General features: G+C 41.5%; 1 protein-coding gene across 2 annotated transcripts in view; it reads right to left on the bottom strand.

The window, feature by feature from the left end:
- The window catches only part of TMEM91 (transmembrane protein 91), a 272,021-nt gene that overhangs the window by 209,087 nt on the left and 38,090 nt on the right, over positions 1 to 24,844 (bottom strand). Inside the window, exon 1 of one of the 2 annotated variants that reach the window (XM_085625277.1) lies at positions 23,633 to 24,030. The exons of the other annotated variant lie outside the window; for it this stretch is intronic. The gene's annotated coding sequence lies outside the window, so the exon portion shown is untranslated. Of the gene's footprint in view, positions 1 to 23,632; positions 24,031 to 24,844 lie in introns of those variants that run through there. 2 annotated transcript variants of the gene reach the window in all.

Below are 24,844 nucleotides of genomic sequence, written 5' to 3' on the forward strand. Positions count from 1 at the left end.
ACCAGGTTCACCGGCCCTTGAGGCAGAAATGTAGATGTCCAAACAAGTGAGGGGGTGTGTTCCATGGTGTAGTGCCTGCGAGCTTGTTTATGAATGTGCGCTTTTACACCTCGCCCTCAAGTGCACATGCATAAATTACTCACAGGTGACACCTCCAAATCTGTAAATTAGGCATTTCTGCCTTTGTGGACTTACATTGCCACGTGTGACCTGAGGATTTTTTCACACTTAAGGTACCTTGTGAGTCGAAACAATGAGGTGGTGTAGTCAGACTCTGGTATCTTCTGGGCCTGGAAATGTCAAGTTTGGACACATTTTGTGAGCGGTGTGGTTTGGGCAAGCTTGATACCATGCTTATTTTTAGTTTAATATCGAGGACTGAACCGCACCGCATCTTGGTGCTGGAATACAAGAGTTGTGAGACTGGGCAACTCCTGTTAGGCTGCACTATCAGCTGGGGTTTCACCCAGAGGTTGCAGTGGTCAGGATCGGAAGGGCATGGTGAGCCCATACTCTTTTTGATTTATGAAAAACAGTTCCCCTACTTTTTGTAAAGAAACAACTGTCCCAGGACAGTTAATTCCAATCAGTTAAATGTTTCAGCTGAAGTGTATATATATGTATATGTATATGTATGTGTCTTGTAAAGCGCACTGCTGCCCTGAGGCGTCGTGGCGCTGTAGACCGCTGGGGAACCCGTCCGTCATTCAGGGACTGTCCTGTGCTCTGAAACCCAGGCAGACAGCTAAACCAGCCTTCCTGCCAGTGTGCCTGCCTGACAGAAATGCAAATGTGCGCCACGAGTTAATCTACAAATGTAGGGGGTGACCTGGAAATGTAAAGGATGCTTGGGAGCTGGTACTGGCTTTAATTGATCGAATCATTCAAAGCTTTATGATGACAAAGATTTATTCTTTTTGAGTGGTAGTGCAAAGAGTGAACAACTTTGCTGTGAAGTGCGGGCTTTTAATTGTATTTACATAGATCTTATTGAGGACGTGTTGAAGGGACAGTTATGTAAAACAAGATGGGATTACGTACAGTCTGGGTATTACTAAAATCTATTATTGGAAGCATAATTTTATGGTAAAAAATTGTCCGCATTTTGTAGCAGTCTATCCTATACTGTGGGTAACTCAAGAATTAGATAATGACTTACATATTCACAGTGCTTTCTGTCACAGGCTGTGACATTGTAGCAATACAAATACACAAGTCACTATTTTCCACTGTAACACCACAATTTAATTCTGTTGCTCTCTGTCTGCACAAAGACCTCTGCAGAGTATTAACTAAAAGAGGTTTCATAATGTACTGTCATGCATTTCCCACTGAGTAACAACTTACATTTATTCTTCATGTAAGATTCCCATTATTTTATATGTAGCTACCTGATGGTGAAAGACATTAATAAAATGTACAGAATACACTGTTTAATATTATTTCTCCACTACAAAAATGATTTGCCATTATAATTGGGGCTTTATGGTTGTCGATGATGAGGAGTATCAGTTTCTAGATATTTTTTTCAGGATGGGTCCTTACGCCAAAAGATTTTAGACCGGCAGTTCTCACCATCAAGAAGTTTGAAGATCTCTGCAGTAGGCTCTCAGTGAAAAGTGTTGCACAGGCTGACAGCAGTGCACAGATTAGGCTAGGTAACCTTATCGAGCGTGGTTGTCTGGAGAGAGTGAGCTCTGTGAGAGGAAATGTGCATAAGGCAAAGGCTATATATAGTAGGAGTTTGGCCCATTATGGGGCTTGGGTGTGTGTAGGGATTTGGCTCTTCGTAAAGAGTTTTTGCACAGGGGGAAGGTTATGTGTAGTAGGAGCTTGGCCACCCAATGGGTCTTCTGTGTCTGGAGGTGAAGGACTCTTTGTGAACATTTGTGCACATTGTGAAGGATATGCATAGTAGGTGCTGGCCACCTAATGGGTTTTGTGTGTCTTGAGGCAGTGGACTATAGCCTGTTTATTTTATATAAACACATCTGTTTATGTCATTTATGCTTTACACGATTCTGTACCATATAGAACATATTTACATATTTCAAAAGCTGTACTGGTTTGTAGAGAGTACATTGAACAGCAATATGGTGGATGATGTCATCTGTGATGTCATCAATTATGCAATTTGAGATTATTTCTCTTTTTTCCCCAGGGGATGCCTGCGGGATGAGATATATACATTTTGAACCTTTATTTCTCTAAAATAGCTGAAAAAATGTATAAACAAAATTTGAAAAAAAAAATTCGGGTTAAGATCTAGCTTTCCACTAAATTTGGAGTCATTCTGTTTAGCAGTTCTTTCTGTATCATTGTCTAAATTTCCCTATGGAATTTCCATGGGGAAAAAGTGTTTTTGAACACCCTTTTTCTCGACCCCTGCTTGACAGATCACCTCAAAACTGGCTTAACTATAAATACACTGTGGCAACTGCTTATTCATACACACACACTGGTACTTAGGACTGAGTTTCCACAGGAAATATATTTTTTGCTTTGCTAATAACTTTGGTGGCGTTTGCAAATCTTTCCAAACTTTTCACAAAAATGGTTTAGCCAACTCAGGTCCTTCCTGGAACGTTTCGGAGTGTTCTGATAAGCAGGGAAGAAAAAAAGTGGGTGTCCCAAAACACATTTTCCTAATTCCATAGGAAAATTGAACAACGATAGAGCAAAAATGGCTGGAAAATAGCTGAAACCAATTACAACAAATTTGGCAGTAGGCTCTACCTTGATCTAGAAAGTGTGCCTTTGTGCTTTGCTGTAAATATATTAGGTAGTTTTAATGAACACATTTGTATCTTTTGCACATTACAGTGTCCTTGGGATGAAATTAGGAACAAAACACAAGTTGAGCATTATTTTGCTGACATGCCTTTCTAGTTTAGAGGCACATGTCTAGCCTTTTGCTCCAAAAGAGTGAATCTTTACCCCTTCCACAGCATTTACCACCATCACTAAAATGTAATATATCAAATAGCCGTAGAGCGACCGCCATTTAAATATATATATATATATTGATAAGTAGCTAATTCCCATGGTGTCAGACCACAGATGATCTGTTCTTGCTCCTCAATGTGGAACCACAGTGCCAGGAGGTTACGCATGTTTCACTGTACCATCCTGAGAGAGAAGGCTCTGAGGTAAAATGGTGAGATGGGATCCACACCGGGTTTAGATTTCCCTCAGAGCGAGACGGAGAGGAAACCGCAGGTCGAAAAATCAATAGGCCGGGAAAGCTTCTCCCAGCAGATGATGTCTGAACAGAGCTGTTATCTCCAAGTAAAAAGAGATGAAATGGCACGAAACCGCACTGCTTGTCTGAATAGCAGGTGACGGGGGACTCGTTGGACAGTCTTGCAATACAGAATGGGGCATGGAAACCTCTATAGTAATGAACTAGATGGGTTTCTGGTCATCAATATGATCTCACTAAAGGCCTGAGGGTTGTCATATGATTTTGCAATTTATAGAAAAGTATACTCCTTCCGAGTGTCCCTTTTCTCCAACTTTATCGCTAAAAGCAAACAGTACACTGCAAATTCAAGCTTTTTTCTGAGGAAGAGTAAGGACCTAATACCGTTTATTAGCTTACATTGATAGTTTGTTTTAGAACCTTCCACTGCCAGTGAACAGGTTCCTTCCCAACCTCCGGTAATGACTGGTCGATGAAAATTTGAGAAATGAGCCAGGTGTGTTCCTGATTTTAATTCTTTGCCTGTTTGGGTATTTGTGCAGCCCGTCATAAAAACTTCCTAAGCAGTTTGGCCCATTCTAGAAATTTACCCGATAGTGTCCCTGAGCTGAGGCAAGGGAACACTGGCCCTGGCAAACGAGTTTCATCTGTCTGTCTGGAGTAAATCTATACTTAAATTTTGTGACTACCCAAAAAGTTGAAGATTCATTCAAAAGCGTAAACTTCTCAAAAGTGTAAGTTACCTTTGTGAATCAGGCCCATATATCTTTTGTCAATTAGTTCATGGCACTCAGTGCAATGGGGTTGTCTTAGTGCTTCTGCTACATATTTATCTCTCTAGAGTATAACAGCATTTGTCCCTTATCAGAAGAGTTTATTTTGATGCTTGAGTCCTTTAATTGTTTTCATGCTGTCTACTGTGATTGGGTCAAGCTATACTGCTGTTGTGCCTTGTGTTTGTTTCTTACACTCTTAAGTTCTTTAGTGTTCACGTCATGGAAGATGTCAAGAGTTCCATGCATGTGAGTGTGATATATTTAGACCTGCATTGAAGACCGCTATCCCCACTTAATTGTTGAATTCCTCATTTGTACAAGATGCTTGCAGTGTCCCTTGGATCTTCTGGGTTGTTAATCTCACTGGACATTTCTCCTATTAGCATGGTCAAAGTATACAGATTCTCTTTCATGGATGGTTAGGTTATCCTCAGGGATACTGTCATATGGAATTTCATTTACATCTTTCTTTTTCATGGATAACATGTACTTTCATTATTTTCAACTTTCTTACAAATTTGAAGAAATTTACTGTTGTTTGCACATAGTCCATACATGTTGGGAGGCAAAAGGTGAGTCCTAGATTCAATAATCACATTCAGATGTCATCATTTTACATTGTGTGAGATTAATCACAGTATAGGACTATATTCTTTTAATTCCTTGCTCCCCTCTTGCTGATTGTCTTCCTCATTGTCATTCTTCCTTTTTAGGGTTTGTTGTCTTCTTCTGCTCCTCCTGATCTTTTTTCCTATCTCTGTCTTCTGTGTTTCTTTGTCTTGTGCTGTCATTTCTGGGGTTTACCTTGGGTTAAACTCATGGGTCTGAGTTTTTCTAAAATGTACTATACATAGTGGGTGTTCAGCATTCACAGCCAACCCCTACTAAAGATCGGATAAAGAAGGAGTTGGCCACTCATCGCAGGTTGGGTGTTAGCTTTCGGTGCTGGGCTTGGCCAAAGGCCATGCGCAGCAACCACCTCTGCTGTGCACAAGTGAAGACCATGAGCAGAAGATATTGGAAGCCTAAGTAGGCTGGTAACTATTCACCAGGCCTGACAGCCACCCCCTGCAACATAAGGGGCAAAGGCTATGTGCAGAGGGGGTTAACAATAAAGTGAATTATACAATAATCATTGACATTCACTGAAACTTCAGGTAAAAACTGAGTTGATGTCCCGACTCTAACAAGCAACACCACTCAAATAGCCAGGTATGGTTAACAACACACACAACACATGCCAAAACTCAAGCCACTCATCATGCGGAATACACCACATTGTCAAAGGAACATGAACAAAAGACAGTCTATCTAGAGAAAAAACTGATTAGTGGCTTGCATTATGGTATGCTTTGTGTGCACTGGTAACTAGAAATGCCAAATTTCAGTGGCTCTGCATGTTTGAGCCAAAACTAGAACTCAGTTGTTAATTGTGTTTTTTGTATATATTTAGATCTATAAATTCTCTGAAAAAAACAAAGGTTAAAATAATGTTATACTTAGGTAAACATTTCAGTTCAAACATAATATTTTAAACTAAATATTCACTAGTTATAGCTAAATGAAGTAATTATAACTCACGACCCTCCCATGCTAGTGTTATTATCAATGATGTAATTTCAGATGTCACCAGTGGCATTATTAATGATGTCATAGGACATGCCACAAGGGATTTAATATGTGAGGTCATAAGCAATGCATGGCAAGGGTGCCAGTTATAGCTACTTTAGTTAATTTCAGTGTTGGTTTTCAATTTATGTTACATATTAACGTAATTGTTTAACTAACTATAACGCCACTTCAACCTTTATGTTTTCATTGAATTTCTGAGGTTTGTTTTTAACTATAAAGTAATAATATAAAGTGATTTCATTTTATGGAAGACAGACCTAATGGCTTCCTCAAAGGGTGACAACAACAACATACAAAAGGCAGGCCTATCAGATTATCCAGAGGATCAGTCAACATATCAACAGATATAAAGCAGATCTATTGGCTTTGTCAAAATGTCTCCAATAAGTTATCAATAATTGTAGTTCAGTGCTCTACGTATTAAAACACAGATGACAAACCTAAAAGCAAATGTTCACTATAATATTTAAAAGAAATCATTTCTATTCCCAACAACCCTAAACATATGTACGAGTCTTTTTTTAACATCCTTCAGGCTACAAAATGCAACCATTAAACCAGCCACAAGACCCCCCCCCCCACACACACACACACTTCAGCTGAATTGTGTACAGCTCCACCCTGGAATATTTTAAAAATGATAGTAAATTCTCCTCAGGTCATGCATTCAATGACCCAGGAAACTTAAGGTTCTTTTATACATGTCTGGGGGGCTGCTGTGGTCCCTTCTTATGGCACCACAGAAGTACAATCAAATAAACAAAGCCCACATTCTGCACTATGGGGCGCTCCCAGGAGGAAGCAAGTCATACTTTATGAGCAGCTTTGCTACTTCAATACTGAAGTGGTGAGGCTGCAACTCATTTTCTTTTCTTTTTTCATACTGAGTGCCCAGGTCCCACCCGAGACATCCATACCCATGGATTATTTGGCCGCATGGGGAGCCCACTCACATGCTGCAGTTCATTTTGATTTTTTTACTGGCTGTGATGCCCTGGTCCAGCCCAGGGTGCCCAGAACCTTGCTTTATAAAATAATAATAATAGGGCCACTAGCAGTGAGGGCAGCCGACTCCTGCGCTGTCAAATTGCCTCACCTCGCTGCCAGCACACTCAGCTCTGGTGCGGCAGCCGGCAGTTTATCTTCCCTGCTACTCCAGGTTGTTGCAGTGTGACACTCTCATTCACCTGGTGATGGGGAGTGGGAGTCAAATACCAAAATGCAAGGAGGAGCATAATTCCCCCCCACTATCTTCACTTCAAAGTTTCTCCCGGGCATGAGGCCCTAGGACCCCATGAAAAAAATGTCATCCCGAAGGAGATGGGGCCATATGGGGCTTCTTCACAATGTAGGGAGGGGGGCTGCAGTGTGCCCTTCATCTTCTACACTTGGTGTTCTGGGGAGGAGGTGCCAGGACCCCACTAAACATACCTTCGCCCCGGGGGCTTTTTGTAAATCAGGGAAGGGGCCCTACTATGGCTCGGTCTAAATATTAAAATTAAAAGTACTGCATCAACCCTCCCTCCCCCTCCCCGGTACTTGGCCCACCCCATGGGGATGACCAAAGAAAAGGAAGGTCCGACCATTACTGTTTTTTTGATTAATTTTTATTGTGGTACCGCCACGCACAGCTTAGGACCTCACATTTTACATCATTCAAGACATGTCTTATGACATAATTGATAACATAACTGACATCTGAAATTACATTTATGACACCAGTGTGCACAAAGGGAGTCTGAGCTGTAGTTCCTACAGTTAGCTATATCTGGTGAATTTCAGTAGTTTTTAAAGGGAGAATGACCTTTACAATGTGGTTGTTACACTGCAATAGCTTTACAATGCGGTCATTACAACGCAAGTTGTTACGACTTGTGCTGGATGGTGCTCTACACTTAGGAATAGTATGATTTCCTATTCCAACACCTTCCCTACTGTTCCACACACTGGAGTTGGAATAGTAAATCATACTATTCCTAAGTCCAGCGCCTCTAGCGCAAGTCGTTGTAATGACTTGCGTTGTAACGAATGCGATGTAAACTACCGTGTTGTGAATGTATGCGATGTAACGTCATACAGTCTTTTAGAGTTTACAACGTTAGGTTTCACCGAACTATAACAGCACTTTAACCTTTGTTTTTTGTCAGTGATATATATGTATGTCAGCTCATGAATAGCTAAATAGAGTGGAAAATTAAACATAGCCCTTTTAACATTTCCTGTCGCTGAATCTTTTTGTAATGTCACAGAGACAGAACTGCTTGAGAAATGGCACAATTTTATATCAAGTCTACACAACCGTTATACCTGATCTGGATTTCAAAATTAATAATGTACATTTTAGCCTATGTTATTGAAATATTATAAGTCACAAAGGAGTTTTGTGCTATGTATACCAGCATGACGGTCCAGTGAACTTACCTCGCTGCTAGTATTTGCAATGGTGTGAACGTCACGTGTACCTATTACTCACCCTTTCAAAGGTGATAAATGAAGCCCCACTAAAGGGTATGATTAAACATCTGTTATGCACAGACTTAAAAACTGCAAAACAGCTTTATAAAGCATGTTAATAGTATATAAAGTAGGATGCTGTAGGCGGATTGATTTTCATAGAACTTGGACGTGTTTTGCTAAATAATTATCATGCATTTAATTTCGTTACATTATCCCATCCAACCTCAAAATAACAATGGGAATTTTCATGTGAATTTATGCTTTGGTGTTTGGAGTTGGAAAGGTGCTTACCATAAAACTAGGAAACCCCACTTCTTGTCCTAAATTTCCAAAATGATGTCGCACACGGCAAAGAACTTCATCTTCCTGTTCTTCAGTACCACCAAGAAATTGCGAATGCTTAAAAACTACACCAACTTTGGTATTAAGCAAAATGGAAAACAATAATAGGTAGAGACATTCTATGCCTGTGTGTGCCTAGATATTGTCTGTGCATACCTATGTACATACAAATGTTTAATAAACAAAACACTGTAATTAATCTTTTTTTTTTAGAGGCACACTGGATGGTGACATTATACATAGCTGTTCACGTCATTAAAAATTACATCATCAATGACATTTCCATATGATAACATTTGAGAAATAATTATTTGAAGACCGGTCAAGTGGGCCTAGCGGACTCTACCCTGTGCATCCAAGTAAGTAAAGGAGGAGTTCTGACTTCTAGTGCCCTTGTAAGGCTGCTTCACGATCTCACCCTTGCACTTCTCTCCATGAATTAGTAGAAAAAAGAGGCAATGAAGATGTTACATTTAAAACAACATATAAAATATTTGATAATCTCCCCCTTGCAGCCCACTAAGAGGATCAGCAAAACAAAGAGGCCTCCAAAAACATACCAATTATTCATGATCACTCCCTTTCACTTCACTAAGCGAATCAGCAGAAAAAGGAGGCCTCAAAGATTGAGTATTTATAACACCCTATCAAGTATTTCATAATCTCTTCCTTGCCCTTTAATTAGTGAATCAGCAAAAGAAAGAGACCTCTAAGGTTGTCAACTTATACAAAATATAAAATCGTTCATGGGTTCTCCCTTGCAGTTCAGTAAGGAATCAACAGAACAGCAAGGCCAAAAAGACCCTAAATGTAGAAGAACAGATGAGATGTCCCAAATGCTGCAATTGATAAATCATTGCTCTTGCAATTAACTTTGCTCGGGGTTGGGTCTTGATCCACATTGCCTGTGCCTTTCTTTCATGTGCAAAATTCATTTCTGCCAAAGCAGTTACTGCAACACTTTTCATTGTGTCTCCCTAGGCAAATTCACTTAGTAACATAAACAGCTGAAATAACTGACAGGGTTTGTCTGAAAATAAAGAAGAGAAAATATATGTGTTTTTATCACCATACAATATGTATTTGTACCATTTGGGAAGAGCTTCAGATTCTCAGTATTTTGCACAGGGTTATGGCCACCCAGTCTTAGGCCTAACAATGTTGTATAGTAGGCAAAGGAGAAATATATAATATGCTATATGTGTTGTAAATCATTGATGACATCATGTATGGTGTCATCAATGATGTAATTGATTTAGATTTTCATGTGTGATTCAAGTTGGAATTCATAGTAAGATTAAATCAAATGGTGTTACTCGCTTAAGTGCTTCAGTTTCACGCTTGTGTGCATTCAGAGTGACATCACCACATCACTTCAGATAAAATTTTCAATACATTTCTTCAGTTAGTTATTAGGGCAAATAGGATTTTGACTTTGTTTTTAATACTTTGATCTTAGGAACTATTATAAAGAAATTAGTGGAAGGAGTGGTGTGTCCATTTGACAAGAGAACAATTAAATGGTTTAATAGAGGAGACTGATGAATACTCACCTAATTCTCTAATAGAATTTATCCCCGTGGTTTTCATATGTAATAGGTAGAGCCATTTGTTAGAAGGGTTTGGATTAAATTAAACAAACGCCAAATGTAACAGACCCACAGAAACAAATTGAAAAGATCACTCTAAGGCCTGTCCTCTACACCACCTAGCAAATACTCCCAAGCAAATTTAAATTGGTGAACAATGTTAATAAATTCTTGGGTCCCTCGCAGACTTTATGTTTTGCAAGTTTCAGATTACTTCTGTTACCTAGAACATCTTCAAACTCTCAGTACTTTTTTCATATGACACCACGCCGTGAGCCAGTGGTAGTCAGAGAAACTAGTAACTCGCAGCAAGATTAGTCAGGTATGCTGAATCTGAGTGTTCTTAAGAAAGGAGTTCTGTGCTTCATGTAAAGTTAATTTGAAACAAAAGAAAAGAAAAAATAAATTACTTCTTGGGGCATTTATGTCTAGTTGTTGGCTCACAGTGGAACCCAGAATTATTCTCTACAAATGTCTTCCATTTATAAAGGGTGGCAGAAATTAACCATTTTACTTATCACGCAGTACGTTCCTGGTCAGTACTTGAGATCCCCAATTGTGTGGTTTCTTGGTTAAACTTTATTTCATGTCACAGTGGACCGGAAATTTTCCACATTAGTTCCTAAACTCAGGAGTATGCTTGCAGCCAAGATCCACATCGATTGTAGATGGAGAAAGCACAGGCAACACATATAAATTATTTTCCAAAAATATGACTGGTAGCCACGTATTTTTCAAGAGGGGACAAGGAAGTCAAATGTCCATAGATCATAAAATCGTTAAGGAATGCTCAATCATCACTCACACCAAACTTCTTGCCTTATCTTGGTCATACACCAATTTTTAGTGGCTGTAGCAACAGTTCCTTCCTATATCTGATTAAGCAAAATAGCTCATATGACCTTTGTCTTTCACTGATTCATGACAGTTTCAGAAGATAATCATTGATGAAAGATAGTGAGTCCAACAACTTACCATTCCACAGACAAAAGGTGGATTTCAATTTGAGCTCTTATCGGTGGATATGGACCAGTATCCTAACCTTGAAAGGAATCAAGAGGGAGATTCATTTGGAAGGAATCAGATTGATTGCAAAATCTGTGGATAATTTCTCAGGAACAATATTCGTTCCCAACCCCGTGCTTAGGAACAGCCAGATCTACTTTGCTGATGACCTGTTCGTCAACAGACAGATCTAACAGGTGGTCAAGACTAGCAGGCACTATCTGTAGCCCCCATTGCATATGAAGCTCTTTCTGAACTATCATTCTCACAAATTGCTAAATTAGGGCTACGGGTACTCTCTCATATGGACTATTATAGTTATCTTTATGAATGGTACCCCAGCAAGGCAATCGCTCTGCTTCAGAAAATGTAAAATCTTGCAGCACATGACATCTGGTACCTAAATCTGTGAGTATCTTGTCTCCCCTGAAAAGGACTTCATTTCATTGGCTACCAATTAGGGTGGAAATAAAACACAAAATGCTTCATTTAACCCATAAAAGTATGTGTGTAAGGGTCATCAGTACTTTAGGTTTAGACTGCAACTCCGCCAGCCAATACACTATCTAAGGGCATCTGTATCCCCCTTATGTCTGCCGAGACACAACAAAGCAAGGGTGGGTAGTTCGCTCCCTAGGTGTTTGCCGTCCTGCTTCTGGAGAACACAATCTTTAGTCGGGGAAGATGGATGACCCACTGATTTCGTATAGGTATCAAGAAACATCTCTGTTGTGGGTGTTATTCCTAGTGTGACTGGTTTAAATCCCATGCCTATCCTTGAATGCGTTAACAGCTTATGAAAGTTGGTTAGGTACAACTCAGCATGGCCACGAGCCAGCCAGCGCAATTTCCCTCACCATTGCAAGACAATATGTTCATTAAAAAAGTTGTATCTTTAAATGCCATTTTAAACTGGAAGCCGCTCCGACTGATTAGCTCAGATTCATTTTCTGCCGAAGTGAAATAAAGTGCTGCCATTAAATTTTTAACATTAACGAGATAGTTCTAAATTACATCACGTAGCAATTTGGGATTTTTCTAGGACTTTACAGAGCATGCCCACGTTACTGCATTTGGGTCCAGTGTAGCATACAGTTTTGACACATCATTTGTCCCACTTTTCTCATCACTAATGTTCCCCATTTCTTAAAAATGTCTTCTACTAAGTAAACTTGCGCCCTCTCAAAAATACTGAAATAAATGTCACACTGTTGGAGATGTATGTGATGCTAGCACGGATTAATTAAATTAAATTAATTAAAGCACTGATTTTTATACACCACGTCTGAATATTCAAATTTGCCAAGTTCCACTCAAGCTGTTTGAATCATTTTTGACAAAATTGGTCATGTTTAGTTCAGGGTGTTCAAAGATACCAAAAGGTTAGCCAAGTTAGAAAATCTGGTTCCAGTGAGTTTTCACTAAAATCTTATGTTTTCTCACTTGACAATCATGAAGGACTATGAAGGACAATGGCTCCTTTTTGATCAAAATGTCCTGCAGCCGCATTGTATTATATTTTTCTGCAGTATGTGACAGTGTCGACCATCAACTGTTGCGCATTGAAAGTGTTGGTGGTAAACTACATAGTCACCTATTATGAGTAGATAATAAATTCAGATGGGTCGTTTTAATGGGACCTATTGGGTCCATCGAAATTGCAACTTTTTGTTATTCACACAGCAGCCAATATCTCCATTTAAATTACCAGGGACAACATGAGGGAATCTGCATGGAAACACTGCTTCTCCCATGTTATTGCCTAAAAACGTGTAAACCCTACTATTTCCCTGCATCTGGGAATGGTAAACCTGGGGAAGGGAAATTACAGCCGTTAATCCAGGGAATTTGTAATCAAATTTGCGGCATACGTTGACTCTTATAAAGTTTACATTTAATCTGAGTTTATCAGGGAATTTGTAACAATATCTTCAGATTATTCTTACTATTTTTTTCATGCTGTATTTTATATAGGTGTTTTATATAATTTAATTTTATGTGATGTGTCATGCCTTATACATTTATTCATATTGTTTGTGTTGTTGGTTATAACCTGGTGCCGCGAAGCTCATGATCTTTGAAATTATTTGTGCAGTAAAGAATAGATAAATAAATACAAATACTCTTGGTCTGTCTGTCTGTCTGTCTCTCTCTTTCTTTCCTCTTGGTATTGTACTCTAAAACCTTCTTTCTCACAGTCTGTATCTCTCTGCCTCTGAATACACGTGAACATATACATACACAAAAAAACAAATACATGATCAACAACTTCAAAAGGATATTCTCAGAATTATTAAAATACATCAGTAATGTATTTTTACACAAAATTACTCCATTGTGCTATACAAAAACCTAAAGCCACTCTAAAAATATCCGCTGTCAGATTGTGTGATATGTTTTGGTGTGTTGGTGATTATTCATCGTGAGTGAAAGGCTTTTGTACAAGAGAATGTTACGACTTTTAAAATAAAACAAAAAAACCTTTATGTACACAATAAACAGACAAAATATTTGCAAAATAATACCGCTCTTTTTTTCCGCATGTAAAACAACTTGGTGCACACAACAATCTGTCCACAAATAGCTCATATCACATAGTTTCATGCATGGCAGAAAGGAAGGCTTCTGTCACTTGGAGGCAAGAAAATTGTATTACAATATCTGCTGGTGCATTAATCATCTGTCCTGCAATGTGAAGCAACAGATATTGCACAAAAATAGACACAACCCACCATTAAAATAGTCTTCAATTGTAGCGCCAAAGTAGTCACTATTCGAGTTTAATTATTTAGTTATACTTGTTGTCCGTTTTGAATCCTTCAAAAAGCACCAGCAATACAGAAAAACAAAATAAAAGCTAGGGGTGGGTGGAACTCACAGATGTCTTCTCCATGAAATTCCACAGAGTTACATGAAAACTTTGCGAGATTCTGTGGATTTCCGCAAATGGCCCCAAATCGGCACATTGCGGAGTTTGTGCTGATTTTTGGGCGCTGGGAGCTTGCTTGGTGCAACACAATCAGCACAAATGGCAAGCAGCACGCCGGAGAGCACTGCTTCTTTGCTGCCGCTCAACTCGATTTTCTACTTAAGCAGCAGCTTTCTGACCGCGAGCGATAGCGGCCGCCAGCAACCACCTGCGTTGAGAAAATCTTGCCGGATGCGCTCCTGGTGCACAAAAAACATGCTAGGGGAGTGCAATTCTTGCTCGCGCGAGAGAAAAAATTCTGCCATGTGACAGTTTTCAGAGTTTGGCTGGAACTCCACGTTAGAAGTGTAGCGTGGAGTGGTCAAAACTCTGCGAACTCCACCAGCGGAGCAAAATTTATCGCCCACCACTAGTAAAAGCCTGGAAAAATGAACATTAACTACCAACTACATATCACTGGAACAAGGGAATCCTCCTACAGCCCATCATCACCCTAATGCCAAGGACAGAGGCAGCAAAACATGTACCACTGAGTGCTTGTCAACTGTATAACGTTCTGTAGATATGCGGAGCTGGTGCACCACCACTACATTGCCTCACCATTATATTTACCCAACGGGGTATCGACATAACAGCTGCATCATGGGTTTGTACGTGCCTGAGAACTACAGCATTAAAGATAATTAAAATAATATAATTTAGGGGTTGGAGTATAATTTTAAATCCTATTAAGCTACTTTAAATATAATACACTACATGCAATCATTTAAAAGGTGGGATGGAGGTTCCCCGGAATGTATTAACTCCACGTACCTATATTTAAAAGTAGATTAATTTAAATTTGATTAAATCATTTTGGGGGCATAATTAATGTTAAAATAAAATAAATGTAAATAGAATTAAACATATAAAGTAATAAATAGAAAAGGGGCTCTGAGATGTTTCATTCACAGATATAGTAATCAAAGTTACATACATTACATTTTTTACATTGGAAATTTAAAAAGTATGATACCACTACAAATAAACAGTCAACATATACAGAATAATAAAGGGTATGTTATTGCTGTACATAATAAAAGTAGGTAGATATGTTATTATAACAAAATACTATTAATTTACTTACATTTTAACAGTAAGGTAAAGGTTATTAAGGTATGATAACCATACATTTATATAATTTTCCAAGAAAAGTTTACAGTATTAATATGAAATAATTCAGAATGAATTAAAAGGTTGGATATGGAATTGTAATTGAATGTAATTTGAACTTTTTAAGATGTACACACAAGATTACATTAGGTTATTGAATAAATTCAACATTTATTCCATATAGTTAAATTTTTTGGGTAAATAAAGTAAAAATAAAAGAAATACATTTAGCGGTTAGGGTTGGGCTATATATAACTATTTTTAAAAGACTTTTAGTGGCTCAAAAGAGAAAATAGTTACGATGACAATTAGGAAAAACAAATTAAGAATAAAATAAAAGTCCATATAAAAACATAGATTAGGCAGTGGGTTGACGTAATGGGGATCCATGTACTGGTAACATACAAATAAAACATACTTGGATGATATGTTTATAGGGGTTATGGTGCTGCCAATACACATATCTTTTTCAGATGTATTCAGCAAATATTTATTCTATGACAGTGACTGCTGGGTGTAGATCACAGATATGGTGATTTACACTTTTGGAATTTCAAAGGAATGCTATTTACATATGACAATTTGTTCATATATATTACAACATTACCATAAATCTGTGTATGTCAGCTAAATGTTACTGCTAAATGTTTTCATCTCCACATCACGATGTAACAAAAAACAACTGTCACCTGTACATTGCTGGGACTGGGAAGTCTAACTACAACCCAACAAACCCTGAAGCCAAGGACAGAGATTGCCAAGCATCTATTCCATGGCCTGTAACATGCGTAGTACAGGGATAGAAGTGTATGCTTATAGGCTAACATTTCCCCTAACCAAAATGTGGTGTTTACTTCAAAACTACAGTGGACCAAGAAAAGTGACGGTCATCTGTGTAATACAGGTACAGAAGTTTCAATATGTATCAAAGTGTAAATATTACCCTGACCCCCCCCCCCCCCGGCCAAACTTTTTACATTTTTCTGCAAATTTGCTGAGGGTCCACGTATCCGCAGTACAATTTAGGAGAAAAAAAGCTGGCTCCGGTGCAATCAAAATAAATCCTCCCCTGGAGTGAGTCAGGGCCCAGCGGTGGCACATATGTAATTAGGGGAAGGGTATACATGGCCACCCTCCCCAAGCCGGGGACCCCATTGCCCGGACTGATTCACAGATTGTGTCCCAGGAAGACAAAACCTGGTACACAGGAGTTTCCATGCCCACATCAGCGTGGGCAGATAAACACATATTTTCTCCCAGCGGGCGGGAGCAAACATGCCTTCCCTATCACCACCAGCACTGGCAGGGGAGGCATGTCTGCTTCCAACCTGTAAGAGATTTAAAAATGTTCCTGCCGGGTGGGAGCAGACATCTGTTTTCCTGTCCACACTCCTGCGGGCAGGGTAACAGATATTGCTCCCGACTGGAGGGTGCAAGCATAAACAACTGCTCTTTTTGGATGGGAGCAATGCAGACACCCACAGTAAGTGGAAAGGCTACTGGGGCTGCGGGGGACCTGGGGCTCCAAACGTGACCCCCATCAAATGGTTTGAGGGTGCCCTGGGTGGGAATTAGTGCACCCACACTGGACCCTGAGGAATGGGGTTCCTGGGGCCCAAGGAGGCTTGGAGAGGGGGGCCACATGCCCCCTTCCCCTTTGCAATAGATTTCACCCATTTGGCCCTGAGGATGGGCCTAATTGGGCTTGGGAGGGGGGCGCATAGAGGAACTGTTCTCCGCCTATTCTTGGAAACTACCCAGAGATTCCTGCTCCCTTTTTTGCATAATTTATGCACCACCATAAGCCTGAAAGGGTATTGTCTTGATATATATATATATATATATATATATATATATATCGATATAAAAAAAATCCCTGTGGTGGTTCCCATTGGGTAGTTCTAGTTAGGAGTTCAGTTTCATAGGAAAAGCATTTTTTGATTTGCTACCATTTGATGAATCTTTAAAAAAAATGTTCTTCAAGCTCAGCTCCTCCCTGGAAAGTTTCAGGGTGATCTGTCAAGCGGGGATCGAGAAAAAGTGGTGGTCTCAAAACGCATTATCCCCAATCATTTTTTCATTGGAACTTTAGACACAGCCCAAACGGCTAAACGGATTTACAACAAATTTGGCAGAAAGGTTATCTTGGTCCAGAAAGAGTGCTTTTTGTGATTTTGTGTAAATCTGTTAAGCAGTTTTTGATTAATTAATGCTCAAAAGCTTTGTCTATTTCATGCTGCAGAGGAGCCATGGGGCCGACAGAACTTATGCTGAGATCTGATTGGGTGTCATCACATCAACAAGGATGTGGCGGCAGACATCTTAGGACTGGGGCTCAGTTCTGAGTCCTTAAAAAATGTTAAAATAAGACAAAAGGGGTCAGGGTAGGGATACCCTGACCCTCTAGGCTTGGTAGTGGGGTCCCAGAGGGACCCCGCCCGGGGGCCAAAAAAATGCTTTTTTTTGCTTCATATTCGTGGAGGATCCGTGAATCTGCAGCAATGTAAAAAGGAAACTTTGCTATTATTTTAAAAAAAACCTTCAGGTGGGCCAGGGCTCAAATGGCAGCGCAAAACATTGCTTTTGGGGAGGTCAGCATGCTGCCCCCCTCCCTGAGCCTCTGGGAGGCCTCGGTGGTCCCATCCCCTAAAGTCTTAATGCAAAATAAAATAGGGGCACGTGGCTCCCCTCGATGAGCCTTAATAGGCTCCAGAGACCCCATCCCCTAGTGTAGAATTCTATTATAAAGAACAGGGAGGTGCGCTGATTCCCTACCTGACCCTTAATAGAGCATGAGGACCATCCCTCAGGACCGAATTCTTTAGAAAAGGGGAGGGGCAATCAACCCTCCTCCAAGAGCCTTAATTTGCCATGGGGCCCCATCCCCGTGGCCGAAGCTAGTTTCGAAAAGAGGCAACCAAGCAGCCTTATTCCCTGAGCATGTAACGGTCCCGGGGATGGGATCCCCGGAACTGGCGCAATTAATGTGTACTGGAGAGCCCACCTCCAGAACACAGAAGTTTCCCTATCGCAGTAGCACGTGTATGAAAACATACTTCTGCTCCCACCTGGGGGGCATATTTAATGTTCCCACTGAGTGGGGGCAGACATGGCTTCCCTGCTGGCAGGAATGAGGGCAGCGAAAGGCATGTCTGCTCTCACTCCGTGGTTTCTTTAAAAATACTCTCACTGGGTGGGAGCACTGTTTCCCTGCCTGTGCTCTTGGGAGTAGGAAAACACACATTGCTCCCTCCTGACAGGAGCAATCAAAAACAGCTGCTCCTGCCAGGCGGGAGCAATGTTGGCATCCACACTACCCAGGATGGGTGCATGCAGGGAGTCATCTGGGGCCACGGGGCCTTGGGCTACCCCTAACACCCCCAAATTGTGGTTTGGTGGGTGCCGTGGGTGGGCACCCGGGCACCCACCCAGAAGGAACACAGATCCTGGGGGTGGGGTCCCTGGGGCCACTATAGGCTTGGGGAGGGGGGGAGGGTGGCAGCCCAATCCTTAACATATATGTTTTGACCCCAGGGAATGGGATCCCCACGGTCACTACTGCTTGGAGAGGGGTCTGTGTGCCCTCCTCCCCTTGAAGATCCCGGGTATGGGTTCCTTGGGGTCACTTGTGGTTCAGGGTTCCCTACTCCCCTTTACAAACATGTTTTGGTTTTGGGCGTTGGGGGTTCCGGGGCCACTACCGGCTTGAGGAGGGGGCAGTGTGCCCTCCTCTCCTTAATGAAAAAAGGCCCTGGGGAATGGAGTCCCCAGGGCCTGAAGTGGTTTATTGATGGGGTCACATGCCAGCCTCCCCTTTACAATTATCATTTGGCATATAGGATGGGGGGGGCTTGTGGTTCTAGTTGGGGGCCACACAACCCTTCCCTTTACAAATATCTTTTGGTCCTGCGGATGGCATCTCCGGGGCAAAATTGGTTTGAGGAGGGGACAGTGTGCCCTCCTCCTCCTCTTAATTAATAAAAGGCCCCAGGGAATGTGGTCCCCGAGGCCCGAAGTGGTTAGGGGAGGGGGTAGTCACATACCTCCTCCGAATTAAAAAAAAATTACCCCAGCCATACACTTCGTGAGTTTGAGTGCCTGCGGAGGGTCAGCTTTATGTATGGTCATGAAATATTACTTTATGTTAAAAAAAAATCCCTGAAAAAACCCTAGGTTAAAGTCATGTTTGAGTAGCTGAACTTTTCAGTGACAACGTAACATTTTAAATGTACAAAACCACTCAAATTCACCAGTTATAGTTATCTCAAAGAACTATATTTTGCGCCCTAAGGTAATGTTCTCCTTTTTATATTCAGACCCTGAAATAACTTTAATTTGCACCCTCACCATGCACTGCTAATTATCCTACATATTACATCACTCAAGACATCTTCTGTGACATCATTGATAATATTAGTGCAACATTTGCAATGAAAGTATTGATGAGAAACCTGTGCATGGTAGGGGTATGAGTTATAGTTACTTTAGGGTGGTCATTAAGACAATCTGGCCATTAAAAGATACCCATATGGGGGATGTGGAAGGAGCCCCGCTTCAGGGCAGGAAAATACCTTCTCTTATGGTATTATCTGTCAAATTGGCACATAAAGTCCTGCAATTTACAGGGCACATCCAAACACAGTTATGGTCCGCAAATAATTAGGTGATGGAATAGACGGGCTCACGAATGGGGTTGTTATCATTTACATATAGAGTGAGCAGAATTCACTGCCCAGGACCGTGCTTAACCCAAATTGAGAATCCCTGCCAGCAACCTGTAGCAAAGGGGGATATGCAGGACGACCAGTTGGAGAGCAATGGTGGTAGAGCCCTTTTGGTCACATTTTCTCACCAGCCGACTAGTTCTCTGCGGAGAGGCACTAGAGTTGGCAGATGTTTCTTTAGATAGGGGAACAATGAGACACACCATAAGCACACATATATGGAACTGTCAGCCAAAATTACAAAACGCCAGGACAGAATTGCTGGTACAATCAAATGTGACCTTTTTTTCCTACAGCACATCTATTGGGCATCTATTGAACGGTGCACCTGGTTTCAACCTCTTTTCCAGAACTCGATTCTCCTTACTATCAATGTTCCCCCTTCCTCGTTATACTAACACCCTTATTTATGCTGTATGCTGTTTCTCCTTCTTCCTTCCATCTCCTTCCTCTCTGCAAACCTGCCAATCAGACTCCTAAGGCTGCAGGCTCAGAACATATTACCATGCCATCTGGTAAGATATTAGTGTTTTGAGACTGATCTATTTAACCACAAATCACTTTTGTTTCACCTGGTACTCTGCCACCTCCTTTGCTATATTATGGTTCCTCTTTCCGCCTCCCACATCCTCCTTACTGCTGTAGGGATGTATAAAGTGCCTTAAAAAATTATGAAAGTGCATAAACCATAGTAATGGACTGCCAGATATATATCAATCAATCAGGATTTGTAGAGTCCGGCTGCCTCACCCATGAGGGTCTCGAGGAGCTGTGTATCACAGAGACAGACTTCAAATATTCCCAAATATTACCATGAACCAGAAAGTGCAGACAGTTTAACACTTGGGTAGCCTCTTAATGGCATAAAAGAAAGCACTTTAGTTCACACTTCACAGTGACAGGTGTGTTTGTCTGTAGGGCATTAGTCTTAAATCAGGAACTGAAACTGCTGACCATACATCGCAGGCTAGAGGATCTTCCATCTCTATCGCAACGTAAACATGGACCAGAAACAGAGGCTGCTGGACACACAATACAGTGGTGGTTGGCTCCAATATCACCTTAAAAGCAGGGACAGTTGTTCATGCTTAGCTGCAAAACAGGTCTTTAACAATGGGATATGATCCTGAAAATCAAAAACGTCTGTTTTTTTATATATCACCACAAAAATATGGCCACTTGAAGATTCATCATGGAACCTTAGATCGTGGTTGTGGACAGGATACCCCAGCGTCAATTCATTCAATCCAGCAACCGTTTGCAAGAACTCACATAGTCCCGGCTAATGAGCACACCTGACTTCTATTAACTTAATCTACCATAAAGAATCTGGAACAAACGCCTGAAATGGTATCCTGTAGGCATACGACTAATCCTGTAGGCTTGACCATCAATCTGACAGTTATTTGTTAAATCAGTCTATGCACTGTTTTTAAAATGGCATCAAGATAGCGCTAGAATAAAATTTATTGCATCTTGTTAGCCATTTTTAATAGCACAGTTTTGTTTTCCTTGTTCACTTTTTGTGCACTGCAACCATCACTGTACCGTTTATACTCACGTCTGGGACAACCGGTTCACCACCACAACTACTACAGTGGTTGGTCCTCATGGCACTGTCCTTAGTTCCCAGATGATGATAAGTCACCTCTGGTGAGTGATGGGAACTAATTCTCCTTGATTAATTTCATCTGTATACCTTGGTGTTCCTACTTGGTCGACTATATCAGTGTCTTTTTCATATACAGAACATTAGACCCAAAGTATTTTGTGTATAGTAGTATGGCATACGACTAATCCCAAAAACCAATAACCACTGGATTAACCACTAACCTTGGGTTCTGGAGTAGCGTGCTACTCACAGTAAAGTGCTTCAATGTCTTGTGAGAGATAGTAAATTATATAAATGCAATTACAATGCATTACAATGATGTACAGTTACGATACAACCTCTTGCTACACATGGGTCTTCCACCATGTATTCATGCTCATGAACAGTCCTTAAAGCCCATTGTTCCTTCGAGGAACCATAATGGATGACGGCATATCACAGGGACAGATTTGTAAATGCGGACAGCTTCAACCCATCATGAAGGGTAGTAAGCATTATATACATGCAATTACAATGCATTACACTGATTTACAGTTAAGAATACAACCTTTTGCTACATATAGGGCTGCCAGCATGTACATGAACGTTTCTTAAAACCCATTGTTCCTTCGAGGAACCATGACGGATGACAGCACATCACAGGGACAGATTTCTACATGCAGACAGCTTCAACATATCATCAGGGGTAGTAAGCCCTATATAAATGCAATTACAAAACAATACAACATGATCTTTACAATAAAATTCGAGAGGGTTAGCTATATCTCACAGGGACAGTGTTTCTGTACACAGACAAACATTCCTCGAATGCCAAAGTCTTCCAGCAGGAGTCCACCGCCGATACACGAGCATTCATTCCCAGCCTGAAATCCAGTTCCTTGGCTGCGCAAAGCTGCCCAACAAACATGGACCTGGAAGGCGCGTCCTAAATGTCTCGAGCAGCTCTGAGGGACTGTAAATGCTCTCCCTGTATTACAGACAGGTTTGTGTGCCTTTTAATCTTTAACAGAAGAAATAGAGACAACAAGTAGTGTATCACAGGGACAGATGTGTCTGTATATAGACCAACCTTCCCCTAGTGCCAAGGACTTCTATCAACATATCGCCGTTAAACTCCCTTAATTGCAAGGACTGCAAACAATATATCACGGTTAAACCCAGCTAATCCCACTGACTTGAAACAATATTAAGTTTAAATGTATATTTATCTATATCCCTCGTTACACTGATAAAATGGACAGGAGTCATGGATTGTATTTAAACATCTACCGCTCAATGCATAACAGCGAAACATATGTCCATCTCTACCTTGCCCCAGAGGAATGGACGGCAAACGCAGACTGCATATCACAGAAACATATGTCTAGCTATACAGCCACATTAACATATACCAGAGGGCTGCTAGATGTAAATCACAGGGATAATTCTATGACCCAACCTTGCCATCAACAAGTGGTCATTGACTATATACTAAAAATGAGGTACGGCCGTCCACAGATTAACATTCCCCAAAAAAGCATTTTTGGTCCTATATAACAAGGACAGGTGATTACGTATCTTGGAATAAAAAAAGACATTATATGGTGTGCAATCAAAAGATGCAAAAGTAGAACATGCTCACATTAACCGTACTATAAATAAAATAGCGGAATCTGTATTCCATATAATTTTGAGTATCATACAGCCTTGCATTAGCATCACTGCTGCAATTCCCATGTAAAAACCAGGAAGAACACCCAACACTAGCAATACCAGTAGCAAATCACAGTGGGGATGGGGGGTGGCAGGACGTCACACAAAAATACAGATTATAGACATTTGCGTGGGATTAATATGATATCAGCAGCAAACCCCTAAAGCAGCATTATCGGTAACGCTGAAGCAGCATTACCAGTAACGCTGAGTGCGGGGGAAGAGACCCACATGCAGGGAGCAGCTGGTCCGATAAACACACCTGCCACAGCATTGGTTTAAAAACCCTACTAATCAATTGGGAGAAGGGTGTTAGCCCAAGATATGTCGGCTCAGATGCAGTTCAAAAAGACACTTCCCAGTCACGACCAAGTTACAGATGCACAACACCTGCAAACCACAAAAGCCCAGAAGGAAAACCTCCCGAAATCTAAGAGTTCAGGATAGGCAAAGTTTTAAACTTCCACAATGACTGCTCAGTAGTTCGACTACTATAGTCTCGCGCCGATGCTGCACCCACCTGTCTTCACGGACAAGACAGTGCTTTGTCCTCTGCGCACCCACCAGCTGTCGTCTCCACCTTGGCAACTTGAAATGCACTCTCCCCGCTCGACGAGGCTGTCCATTCACTGCACGCTGCTCCGAGTTTGCGGATTAGGCTGGCGTCCGTCCATTGGCCGGGGTGGAAGGATGCACGCGTCGCTCCCATCGGAAGAGAGATCCGCAGCCCGTCGCCAGACTCCCGGGCTGATGACCGGCAGCGCCGCTTCTCCAGCAGCTGCAGCGGCAGCGCTGGGTTTTGCTGCTGGAAGTCCCGCTGGTCCCAACGACTGGTTTTACTCCCTCCCTCCTCCTCTCTCATCCCGAGCCTCAGCGAGGAAGCGAGAGCGCGAGGGCGGAAGCCCCCACCCGGTACGAAGTCAGCGCTGCCTGCGCTGTCTCTAGCATATCCTGGGGTCGGCGCTGCTTCAAGTGTGTGTGTGCGGGGGGGGGGGGGGGGGGGAGTGGACTATCTGCCTGGTGCCAGTGACAATATCAGGCGCTCCGAGACCAGTGTGCGAAACGTCAAGAATACTTGTGAACACGTACCTCTTGTAAATAGCGCCTTGCAGCAGCCAGGTTACAATGGGCTCTAGTGCAAGCGCCAACATGGGCCTTAACATACCACTGCTGGCTAGTAAGAGATAATCAGATTTGGGGTGCAATAGGCACTCAAAGCCCTGGCCCCTGGTGCCACTGCTCCCACCACTCTAATGAACTCTCACATTACCTCCTCATTCAAATTGCAAGTCACTCACACAAACACCAAAAGACTTGCCACAGAAGCTCTTTAAAAAATCAACTATTTTCCAACAACGCACTTCCCCAGGGTGTAGAGTGCTATCGAGGCAATAATGTGCGTCGACGCCCCATAATGGGCCAAGAAGCACCATATAACTGCTGCAATTAGGTGGTTGTTTCGTGGGGAATATTAGACCAGAAAATAACACACTTGGGTTGAGTTTCTAGGTGTGAAGAGAACGACTATAACTGCCAAATGAGGGGATGGGATTGAACCTGTACACTTCCACACAGACAGTGTGTTTAGCGGCAGCCCAAGCTACCGGCAGCAAGCCTGGGATTCCACCATACCAGAACACGTACAGTAGAGACAGCTTCAGTGCAAGCTTCACCCAGGGCGACAGTACATGCTTTACTCACAATCACAGAGCAGGAAGATGGGCCTCAGCGC

Source organism: Triturus cristatus, chromosome 9 (assembly GCF_964204655.1).
Source record: "Triturus cristatus chromosome 9, aTriCri1.1, whole genome shotgun sequence".
NCBI lineage: Eukaryota > Metazoa > Chordata > Amphibia > Caudata > Salamandridae > Triturus > Triturus cristatus.